Source organism: Lynx rufus, unplaced genomic scaffold, assembly GCF_022079265.1.
Source record: "Lynx rufus isolate CCGP_SWC_20201006 ecotype Redwood Valley unplaced genomic scaffold, mLynRuf1.p SCAF_3, whole genome shotgun sequence".
NCBI classification, from domain to species: domain Eukaryota; kingdom Metazoa; phylum Chordata; class Mammalia; order Carnivora; family Felidae; genus Lynx; species Lynx rufus.
This window is the reverse complement of record NW_025814845.1, coordinates 48,685,095-48,698,381: the sequence shown is the minus strand read 5'-3', so window position 1 is coordinate 48,698,381 and position 13,287 is coordinate 48,685,095.

The window sequence follows — 13,287 nt, the reverse complement described above, 5'->3', positions numbered from 1 at the left end:
CCATCCCCCTGCCCACACCCGCTCCAGTAACCCTCAGTTCATTCTCTATAGTTAAGAGTCTGTTTTTTGGTTTGCCTGTGTCTTTTTTTTATCTATACACATCTGTTTGGTCCTTAAATTCCACATATGAGTGACATCTTATGGTATTTGTCTTTCTCTGACCAACTTATTTTGCTTAGCATAATACACTTGAGCTCCATCCACATCATTGCAAATGGCAAGATTTCATTTTTTTTATGGCTGAGTAATAGTATACATATGTATAAATATGGATAGATAGATGTAGATATATACATATATATATGTATATATATGTATATATATAGATACATAGATATAGATATATAGATATCTATATATAGATATATATAGATATATATATATATATAGATAGATAGATGTAGATATATACATATATATATGTGTATATATATATGTATATATATACGTATATATGTATATATATATACATACCACTTCTTTATCCATTCATCAGTCTATGGAAATTTGGCCCCTTTAATTTGGCTATCATTGATAATACTGCTATAAACATTGGAGTGCATATATCTATTTGAATCAGTATTTTTGTATCTTTTGGGTAAATATCTAGTAGTGCAATTGCTGGATCTATTTTTAACTTTTGAGGAATCTCCATACTATTTTCCAGAGTGGCTGCCCCACTTTGCATTCCCATCAACAGTGTAAGAGAATTCCCCTTTCTCCACATCCTCAGCAGCACATGTTGTTCCTTGCCTTGTTAATTTTAGCCATTTTGAGAGATGTGAGGTGATATCTCATTGTAGTTTTGATTTGTATTTCCCTGATTATGAGTGATGTTGAGCATCTTTCCATGCGTCTGTTAGCCATCTGTATGTCTTCTTTGGAAAACTGTCTATTCATATCTTCTGCCCATTTCTTAACTGGATTATTTGTTTTAGGGCTGTTGAGTTTGAAAAGTTCTTTATATATTTTGAATACTAACACTTTATCAGATATGTCATTTGCTGTCAAACTTTCACACTCGCACACAACATGATATTCTGTATAGAAAACCCAAAAGACTATACCAAAAGATTGTTACAACTGATACATAGGTTCAGTAGAGTTGCAGGATACAAAATCAATGTACAGAAATCTGTGGCATTTCTATACACCAGTAATGAAGCAGCAGAAATAGAAACTAAGGATTTGATCCCATTTACAACTGCACTAAAAGCCAAAAGATACCTAGGAATAAACCTAACCAAAAATTATAAAAGATCTGTACACTGAAAACTGTGTACATTGATTGGAAAAAAATATTGTTAAAATGTCTATACTATCCAAAACAATCTATATATTTAATGTAATCCTTATCAAAACACCACCAGCATTTTTCACAGGGCCAAAACAAATAATCTTAAAATTTGTATGGAACACAAATGTCCCTGAATAGCCAAAGCCACCTTGAAAAGGAAAAGGAAAGCAAAGTCCATGATTCTGGACTTCAGGTTATATTACAAAGCTGTAGTCATCAAGACAGTACGGAACTGGCTCAAAAGCAGACAAAAAGATAAATGGAATAGAATAGAAATGCCAGAAATGGACCCACAACTATATGGTCAACTAATCTGCAACAAATCAGGAAAGAATATCCAATTGGAATAAAAAGGCCATCTCTTCAACAAATGGTGTTAGGAAAACTGGACGGCATCATGCAGAAGAATGAAACTGGACCACTTTTTTACACCACACACAAAAATAAATTCAAAATGAGTGAAAGACCTAAAGTGAAAGTGACAGGAAACCATCAAAATCCTAGAGGAGAACATGGGCAGCAATGTCTTTGACCTTGGCCATAGCAACTTCTTACTAGACACAAATACAGGAGGCAAGGGAAACAAAAGCAAAAATGAACTATTGGGACTTCATCAAGATAAAAAACTTCTGCACAGTGAAGGAAACAATCAGAAGGAAACTAAAAGACAACCTTCAATGAAGAATTTTTTAAAGAAGGAACCAACATAAGTAAACATAATTTTTAAAATATTCTTTGACAATTTTGGCAAATCAAGCTCCAGAATTATGCCATTTTCTCAGTCTCCTGTTATTTCTAAGAGTTCTGGAGGCTGGGAAGTCCAAGATCAGAGTGCCAGCTGATTCCGTTCCTGGTTAGAACCCTTTTCCTACTACTTGGCAATGAGAAAGAATGATATCTGGCTTTTTGTAGCAATGTAGATGGAACTGGAGAGTGTTATGCAAAGTTAAATAAGTCAGGCAAAGAAAGACAGATAACATATGTTTTCACTCATATGTGGATCCTGATAAACTCAACAGAAGACAAGGGGGGAAGAGAAGGGGAAAAAAGTTACAGATAGGAAGGAGGCAAACCATAAGAGATTCTTAAATACCAAGAATAAAGTGAGGGTTGATGGGGGATGGAGGAGAAGGGAAAGTGGGTGATGGGCATTGAGGAGGGAACTTGTTGAGATGAGCACTGGGTGTTGTATGAAAACGAATTTGACAATACATTATATTAAAAAAAGAACCCTTTCCCTAGCTTGCAGAGGATTGTCTTGTCCATGTTTGCTCATATGGTGTAGAGATTAAGTTCTGGTGTCTCTTCTCTTTCTTATAACGTCACTAAGCCCATCGTGGGAACTTCACCCTCATGACCTCATCTAATCCTAATCACCTCCCAAAGGACCCCCTAAGAATATCATTATATTGAGGGTTATAGCTTCAACATATGAATTTTGAAAGAACACAAATATTAAGTTCATAACAGGGATAATTTTTCCACTTTTATCCAAAAAAGGTGAAGTCAAATTACAAATTCTTTCTGAGAGAAACACCTATGACAATCAAATATAAAACATGCTACAGAAATATTTTCTGAGTAAAATTATGAAAGTCAAATACTAGATGTTTATATCAAGATATTTGACCTGAAGAGTATCTTATAATGCAACTCTGATAAAAAATATAAAATTTTAATATATTTTAGTTCATTATAGAACTAATCTAACTAAAATATGTTATTCTAATATAAACTTTTAATAGAGGATAAGCATGTTTTGTGCAGCTATGTTCTTATATTGCTGACTATCTAGAGACACTGCATACTCCCTCAAATAGTAAAACAAAAAATATTTTAAAAAACTATTTTGCAATTACTTGGTCCAATGACTTAAAGATTTTTTTGTAAAAGAAATAAATATTTTTATTCTAAATCAAAATTCAGTGTATTCCAATTATTGAAATATGTCAGTAGGTACTTTTCCATTATCATTTTATGGGTTTTTAAATATTTATACAGAAAACAATCAAATTTTGAACAAATGTCAATCAACAACTACTACTGCAGGAAGAATATCACTGTATGCAAGGCAAAGAAGTCACTGTTTTATTAAGAGTTCATGAGCACACATTACATTCTCCATTACATGTACAAATAGAAAGAAGCGGACTTCACAAAATCACTGAAATAAAAGAAGGTCAGTGGAAAAATATTTCTTATAGTTAAGTGATATGAGAGTTTCCATGAGTGAGGTGGTATCTGTGTAGGATATGTTAAAGTATTTGTAAAATTTTGATATATGGAAAGTACAGTAAAGGCAATGCTGTCAAAGGGGAAATCACAACTAATGCATTGTGGTAGGAAAACTTCAGGCATATATTGTCTCAAATAAAAAGAAAAATAGTGGATTTTTAGGCCATATAAGAGATAATCTTGGATAACTGGATAAGCAATTTTATCCTGTGGAAATAACTGGTATGTGTGTGTGTGTGTGTGTGTGTGTGTGTGTGTGACCCACAGAAAAAGTCCATGTTCAGACCATGTTTACATACTAGTGACGGGAAAATAATTTTTCTTCCCCTATATAACTATTTCAAAGTATCACTAATAAGTAAACATAATATTCTACACTGGTTTAACTTATTGAGCTCCAGTGGGAAAAAAACAACAATTCCCATGCATTAACTACGTTTGTGGGATGGATTAGAATGTCTTTATGGGAGGCATTATGGGATGGATTAGAATGCACACATACACACACACACACACACACACACAATCTGACTTATTGTATACTTCAATGTTTTCTTTTGGTTCACTTTATATTTATTCCATGGTATAGTAAATAAAATAAAAGTACAAGATTTAAAAATCCGAGTGTAATATACCCTTAATTACATTTCCAAAGCAGACTCTTTTAACCTTTTCCTTTTGGGGTTCTAATAGTTCATCATATTATGCTAAACAATATATACTTGTCTCCATTTATTGATTTATCAGCTCTTCACTATATTTAAGGGTCTTTATGAAAAATGAGAATTTAGCCAACCCCACCAGTTTTAATTACCCTTCCCCTTCTGAAAATATTTGGTAATTTTAGTATGAATCTTAACTTTATTATTGGACTTTTCAATGTATTTTAAATGTTTATAAACCTATTTTTATCAATTTTTCTTAAGACATAAATCCCTCTAAGAAGAAGATACTAATATTTATCTCTTTCCCTTTCTGAATCTACCATTTCCACCATCTACGAAATATAAATATACATTTACCTGACTTCTAATTTTAATTAGATTGTTCATATTTTATCTATAATTTGATTTAAAAATTTGGAAAGTAGTTATATTTATAATAGTAAAACCACATAATTATTTTTCACTGAAGTACTAAGGAAAGTGCTTTGAATAATGTGTCTTCACTAAAATCCGCAATGATAAAATGCAAAGTTCACTTGATGGATTAGTTCCCATTCAGGTAAGCTCGCTTATTTCTTCCTATGCTGCATTGAATACAAAACTCACCATTTCACTGGGTTTTGTATTGAGACCTTATGTTTTTCTTTTTTTTATTTTTATTTATTTTTTTTTTTAAATTTTTTTTTCAACGTTTTTATTTATTTTTGGGACAGAGAGAGACAGAGCATGAATTGGGGAGGGGCAGAGAGAGAGGGAGACACAGAATCGGAAACAGGCTCCAGGCTCCGAGCCATCTGCCCAGAGCCCGACGCGGGGCTCGAACTCACGGACCGCGAGATCGTGACCTGGCTGAAGTCGGACGCTTAACCGACTGCGCCACCCAGGCGCCCCAAGACCTATGTTTTTCTTAAATAACTTTGTCTAATTTTTTTTTGTTTTTTCTTCCAGATTTTGAAATTTTGTTCATTTTAATAATAAAAGAAGAATACAGATCAGATACACAAATCAGATATACTCAATCTTGGCAGTCATACCATCACTTAAATAGATAAGACTCTTAAAAATACCTTGGGCATTATGATGGGAGTCTTCAAATATACCTACTCTTCTGAACTTCACTTTGTCCTGTTTTATAGCTATATTTTCTATGAACTTTCTTTTAAGGCATTTCTTGGTTAGATCCACTTAGATCCATTGTTTCAATAAATATTATTTTATTTTCTTGTACTTCTCACTCATTTTACCTGATTGCCTCCACATATAGAAAAGGCTTTGTGGAAGACAAATTTGTGGAGTCATATTTCTAAATGTAATTTTAATGTCTATGTTTAATAGTGTTTCAACGTTTTGGGTATATACAGATTGTTAAGGAAATATTATTTTATTAATAATTGGGTAAGTAAATCCTTTCTATTCACTTATGAAAATTTGTTGAATTTATTCAAATGACTTTAGAGTAGCTACTTTAGAGTAGCTATTGAAGTGATCATACTGAATTTCTGCCTTATTTTATTAATGTGATAAAATACAATTACCAGTTTACCTACCTTAAATGCTACTGGATCAGGGGGAATGGTTAAAAAAATGAAACCAATATACTAATGTTTCAACTAACATTTATCATATTTGGCAAAAATAAAATAATTTCTTTTTTTCTACTTTTCCGATATTGGATTCAGGGTTGGATTAGCTTTAAAAAATAGTAGTGGGGCACCTGGGTAGCTGAGTCAGTTAAGCATTTGACTCTCGACCTTGGCTCAGGTCATGATCTCATGGTTAGTGAGATCAAGCCCCATGTCAGGCTCTGCGTTGACAGTGTGGAGCCTGCTTAGGATTCTTTCTCTCCCTGTCTCTCTGCTCCTCTCCCATTCACTCTCTCTCTCAAAATAAGCAAATAAACTAAAAAAATATATTATTTTAAAAAATTACCCATTGTTCTCTTTTTTTCAGCCAAATAAGCCCATTCATTATTTTATGGAATGTGGAAAATCTCCATCACCTGGGAGGTGGTAATGGCAAGGTCTGATGATGAGGAAAAGTGTGCACCACATCCTACACAGACACTGCATTAAGAAACTAGGGAGGGGTGCCTGGGTGGCTCGGTTGGTTAAGCGTCCAACTTCCGCTCAGTTCATGATCTCGCGGTTAGTGAGTTTGAGCGCTGCTAGTAGAGTTCGAGTCCTGCGTAGGGCTGTGTGTTGACAGTTCAGAGCCTGGAGCCTGTCTTCGGATTCTGTGTCTCCGTCTCTCTCGCTTTCTCTCAAAAACAAATGAAACATGAAAAAATTTTAAATTAAAAAAGAAAAAAAAACTAGGGAGATATTTTGCAAAGACTTGAGGGTAATTTTTGCATAATAAGGTGCCATAACATTTATATACTATTTATAATAACCAAAAGATATATACTTTTCAGTCTAATTTCTGGTAAATTTGGAAATTATATTTGTACACGTGTATTCTGCCTACTACAATTTTTGAAAATAAATTATTTTGTGTATGTACTATTATTTTAACTTTGATATGCACTTATGATTTTACCTTATAACTTTCCATTATCTGACATTGGTATCAATTACTTAGGTAATTAAATTATTATTATTAATATGATTTTATTTTATTTATTTTTCCTTTTTTTAAAATCCTAGTTCTACTTTGGGTCATTTCCTTCCACCATTTTTTCCCTTAATATTTCCTTCATGTTACTTGTTAAGTGTTCCTCACTATCTTAAGATATACATTGTTATTTACTTCCATGATATTTGGATGACTCCCTGAAAGTAGACTTTTCAATGATTTTACCATATGTTTCCATAGTAACCTACCCCAAACATCACTGTCATCTTGTCATACTACTTTAATAAAGCTTTTGATATATCCCAATTATTGATGAGATAAAGTGCATACACCTCAATTTGGCATTCAAGGAACTCTATAATATGATGTACATATTTTTAAAGTCTGACCTTCCAAACTCAGCTCATATTTTATTGTTTAACCAAATTATAAAATGTCATTATTCCTTAAAAACATCTTACATTCTCCTGCCATCTTATATTTGTTTTTTATAATGTTCATATAATGTGGAATATCTTGACCTTCAAAAATATGTCTTTAATGTCTTCCTAGCTTTAAATAAATCCACTCTGATTTTTATCTCCCTCATGAACTCTTTTCTAAACTTCCCAAACTCTAATTCTAATTCAAGTTTCTCTGTGGTTTACAAATGACTCTCTAGCCATGTATCTGCAGACTACTGGCTTTCTTGACACCAATAATTTAATATTTTCAAAGCTGAATGTATTTATTCTCTTTTTAGGGCAGAGATTATATAATGTTTATGAAACAATTTCCATTTACTCCTGGGAATTCAGATTAATTATATCTTCCAGTTTTCTTTGCAAGTATATGAGACAAAGTGACTAAGTTCTAAACAATGGAAAGCAATCATAAATGAAAATAAACTACTTCCCTGAAAGATCCATTAAAAAAAAGAAAAGACAACTTACAATGAGATTCTTCATGTTTTCTTTCTCATGTTCTGTTTAATTAAATAGAGGACAAGATCTTGAAAGACTAGAGTCCCATTCAAAACAGAACATCAGTCCCTTAGTGACTATGTTAGCTTACACTTATATGTATTGGACTGTGATTTGAAAAACAGATGTTTCTTGTATTAAAGGCAATGATATCATGGGGTGCACACTCGTTGAATTAGCCTGACATATATACAAAAGCCCCTCTTTTCTTTCTATATTCACTTTCTTTGCTGTAGTCCAAGCCAACATTATATCTTACCTGTAATACCACAAGCTTCCTGGTAACCACCCCCCACTTCTACACTTAATTCAAAATGTTTTCTCTTTTTCATAGCCAGAAATATCTTTTAAATTTAAATTCAATTATATCATCTTTTATTAAAACTATACAATGGGTTCTCATTTCACTGAGAATAAAATGAAATGAGAATAAAATCGGAATTCCCAATCTTTAAAGGAATACTCATTAAATCAGAACCCTTTTAGCAAGAGACTGTGGGAAGTGAAGTTCCTATATAACAGGCTTCGAGTATTTTAGGATTGCAGACCTTAGAGTTTAGGAGAGGCAGTAAAAAACAAAACCAAACTGAGCGGATCAAAAGAAAGGATAATGTAAGTTAATTGCAATACACACACATAGGTACATCACAGTAGATTATCATACAATAAAAGCAAAATTATACTTTTTAAATTAATAGTACACAGCATTATAAATAATCAATATATATGTAAAGAATAATATTGAACAAAACATAACACTCATAGAATGTATTCATTTTATCCAAAAAAACACCTCTATTGATTGCCTATATGTATTTGTCTTTGTATTTTATCATGAGTTATTTAATAACTTGGGTTATTTCCTTTTGTAATTATATATATTTACCTCTTCACACGTGTATATCTTGTACATATATTGTAATGTGACTTCTCAATGATGAAGTGATGTAACTGGCTATACATAAGCATGAACCATTAATTTCAAAATAAAGTGGAGTTCCTTAATATAAATATGAGGATGGTATATAATGAGCTAGAACATATGGACAACAGTAAGATAGCTCAACAGGATGTGATTTATGGTTGGGCATTGCAAGAATCAAGAAAAGTGCTTTCATGCTCCTGTCATTGATGCTTAAAACATGTCACTCAATGTAGGCAGAGTAGTGTGAAGAAAGTTTTATATGACATGATAAAAATATTAGCAAATTTGGTGCTGGCAGAAATCAGTTTGCCAGATTTCAGTTGCAGATTCAATATTATCATTACTAAAACGGTGCCATAATCTTTAAAATGATAAAAACACAGGATGGATATTTCAAATGAAAGTAATTTTTCCCCTCTGATTTGGTGCCTCTACTGTATTTTATATTGTATATTTTCCCCTCTTGGATAACTTGAAAGTTGTTCAATATTTAATGTAAAATTACTTGATTCAGTAATATCAAGTGAACTATGTATTGAGCATTATGCAAAGTATTTAATATAAAAAAGAATAATTCTATACTTTTAAAAAGCTATAATATTGATGATATAAAAAATATTGAGTAATTGGTATGTGTCAGTACTTACAGATTATCATATTTAAATCTCACTATAACTCCAGGAAACAGGTACCATATTTATCATTTATATATATACATATATATATGAGGAAATTATGGTAGTTACCAGACAAGACTGGCACATAATAATATAAAGTAGTCTAATAAGTTATATATAGATGTGAGGTGAATATAGTTCCCAAATTTCCTGAAATGTTTGAATAGTTATTAAGGAATTTGGATTAATATTTCTTGCATGCAAAATTATGAATTTTTTGCCACCTATTTTTTTATGTAGGTCTTGCAGGCTATAATTAAATAATGCATTACTAAGGGGAAAAAAAATCAAATCAATGGGATTAATTTCCTAGGTTAAAAACAATGAGTTTACTCTTTCGCAGGGGCAATAGGTAAGTAAAAGAGGCAATGCGAAAATGCTAAGTTAAAAGCTAGGACTTGAGAACGTTAGGGTGGTGGATGAGAGTGAAAATATCTCTGAATATTTACTTCAAGTCATATTTTATATAAGACTATACAGTTAAACAGTAACATATTCTCAATCAGTGTTACTTAGTAGGTGGTTAATGTCCTTGTTTGAACTTGCATGGTACTAAGCAATGAGGAATCTCCTTTTTAGACCACAAGAGACAGAGAACAAAGCCGGGGGTAAATACGCCATTAGGAAGAACACTCAGTTTAGAGAGAGAATATTAGTCAACATGTAATATCAGATTATAGAGAAATTCATTAAAAAACAAAAACAAAAAACTTTTTAGCCCAGTTGGAGTACTCTGGGTATCTCTGTGTCTCTCTACCTTCTTGGTCTTTGCTTCAATAAAAGATCCTTGAAGAGTCAAATCCACATCTCAGCACACACCTTTTCAATACTTGCCTATGCTATCTAAGTGCTATTCTCTATGATTTATTTCCATGAATGTATTCTCCCAGCCCACAAAGTGTAGTCCAGAAATGTCAGAGAGTTAATGGCCCTGGAAACAGCCCTGAAACAATTGATGGGAATTGCAAGATAAATATTCCAGCTTTCTTACTTATTGAAACTCAATTCTAAGGCATATTCTATACCATCTCTCAGAGATGCACAGATATTCATGTGCAGTTGCCCAGAGAGTCACCTACTTTTTTATATTGTTTTCTTTTTTTTTTTACCATAATATCTTTCAGCTTTATTTTTTTGCTGTAGTTAATTTGTTACTTTTTTATATTAAATATAATTAATTGTCAAATTGGTTTCCATACAACACCCAGTGCTCATCCCAACAGGTGCCCTCCTCAATGCGCATCACTCACTTTCTCCTCTCCCCGCCCCCCATCAACCCTCAGTTTGTTCTCAGTATTTAAGACTCTTTTATGGTTTGCCTCCCTCTCTGTAACTTTTTTTAAATTTTTTTAATGTTTATTTATTTTTGAGACAGAGACAGACAGAGCATGAATGGGGGAGGGGCAGAGAGAGAGGGAGACACAGAATCTGAAGCAGGCTCCCGGCTCTGAGCTGTCAGCACAGAGCCCGACACGGGGCTCAAACCCATGAACCGTGAGATCATGACCTGAGCTGAAGTCGGAGGCTCAACTGACTGAGCTACCCAGGTGCCCCCCTCTCTGTAACTTTTGTCCCCCTTCCCCTCCCCCATGGTCTTCTGTTAAGTTTCTTAGGATCCACATATTATTTCCCTTTTATCTCTTTTTAAAAATTTCATTAATTTCTGCTTTTACCCTCATGATGTCTCATCTTTATATGTGCCAATTCTGGTGATGTAACATTCTTCACTTTCATAATCTGTTTCCAATTAGCCATATTTTCTGTTTTTGAGCCTAGAAATTTGCCACCAAGTGAAATGTTCCATGTGTTTTTATTTATTTTTATTTAGTTTTAAGAAAGAACGAAAGAGAGAGCGTTGGGAAGAAGTCAGAGGGAGAGGGAGAGAATTCCAAGCAGGCTGCACACTCAGGGCTGAGCCCAACCCTGGGATCATGACCTGAGCCAAAATCAAGAGTAGGATGCTCAACCAACTGAACCAACCAGGTGCCTCCCCGCCATGTGTTTTAAAATATAGAATTATATCATTCAATTCCAATTATTTTATAGTTTTCTTTTTTACCTTAAATTTATTTATTTTTTCAATTTTTTAAATGTTTATTTTTTTTTTTTTTGAGAGAGAGAGAGAGAGAGAGAGAGCAAGTAGGGGAGGGGCAGAGAAAGAAGGAGACACAGAATCTGAAACAGGCTCAGAACTGTCAGCACAGAGCCCGATGCGGGGCTTGAACCCACAGACCGTGAAATCATGACCTGAGCTGAAGTCGGATGCTTAACCATCTGAGTCACCCAGGCCCCCTGGCCCTAAATTTATTTTAAAAGATGTTTCCAAATTGTAAAATGTGTGGGGATAGTGATACTTTTATTGCTGATTTCAAATTGTATTATTTTGCTGAGAAATATGTTCTACTTGCTACTACTGATCTTTTGCAATTTGAAAATGAGATTGAGGGGCGCCTAGGTGGCTTGGTTGGTTAAGCGTCTGACTTCTGCTCAGGTCATGATCTCACGGTCCGTGAGTTTGAGCCCCGCGTTGGGCTCTGTGCTGACAGCTCAGAGCCTGGAGCCTGTTTCAGATTCTGTGTCTCCCTCTCTCTCTGCCCTCCCCTGTTCATGCTGTGTCTCTCTCTGTCTCAAAAATAAATAAACATTAAAAAAAATTAAAAAAAAATGAGATTGATTGGTGAAAATGCTCTGTATATGCTAGAGAAGAATATCTTTTCTTTAATGTTGGATGCAATTTTTGTTGTTGTTAAATAAATGTCCCAAAGATTATCTCTGTACATTGACCCCTATCTCTTCACTACAAGCTGGATTTCATTAGTTCAAAAGGCCACAGAAACCAAGTTCAAATTTTTACAAATCAATTATTTTAAAAATAGCTCGAAGAGTTTTAGCCAATTAGAACCTACCTGCTTTGCATACCCTATAAAACTATATCCAAAGCTGTTAGCCATTGATAAGATAGACTTGTCATTACAAGCCCCCAAATTATATGTCCCCTAAAATTCTCTAACCCAGAAACTCCCCACCATGCTGCCTAGACATGTCATCTTGATCTTAAACATTCTTCTTTCCTGACAGTTCCCTTACTCTTCTTCCTTTCCAGATGGTGGCCCCATGCTATAAGCCTCTGGACAGTCTCATGCTGTGAGTAATTTCCCCTCTCATGAAACCCCTCAAAATGCCACCTACCAAAACTTATGCATGTTACCGCTTCTAGTGGTCATATCTTTTTCCTTGATCAGTCCCCAAATCCCACAAACTCCTATGTTTCTTTATGCCCATAAATTCAAAATTGTCCATTGTGTTCTTCAACTCTTCCAAAACTCACTCATTTTTATGTTTGTCTTATTAGCCCTTTAAGGAAGAATTGATGAAATTTCATACACTTCCTGTGAATTTATCAAATTACCCCTTTAATTTTACTAAACAGAAGATGTATTCTATATACATATGCATATGTGTATGTTTAAGTGCTTCATAAAAATTACATGTACAAGTATATAACACATATTTGTGTTACACACTATATAAACATTACATAGGCAAAACAAATTGTATATCTTAGTCCATGGAAATATTGGCTTGGAAATATTTGCTATAAAATTCCCTTTGAATTAAATCTTTGAGCAATCCCTATCAAAATAACACTAGCATTCTTCACAGAGTGAGAAAAAATAATCCTAAAATTTGTATGGAACCAGAAAAGACCCTGAATAGCAAAGAAATCCTGAAAAAGAAAAGCAAAGCAGGAGGCATCAAAATTCCGGACCTCAAGCTTTATTACAAAGCTGTAATCATCAAGACAATATGGTACTGGCACAAGAACAGACACATAGATCAATGGAACAGAATAGAGAACCCAGTATTGACCAACTAATCTTTGACAAAGAAGGAAAGAATATCTAATGGAAAAAAGACAGTCTCTTCAGGAAATGATGTTGGGAAAACCGGA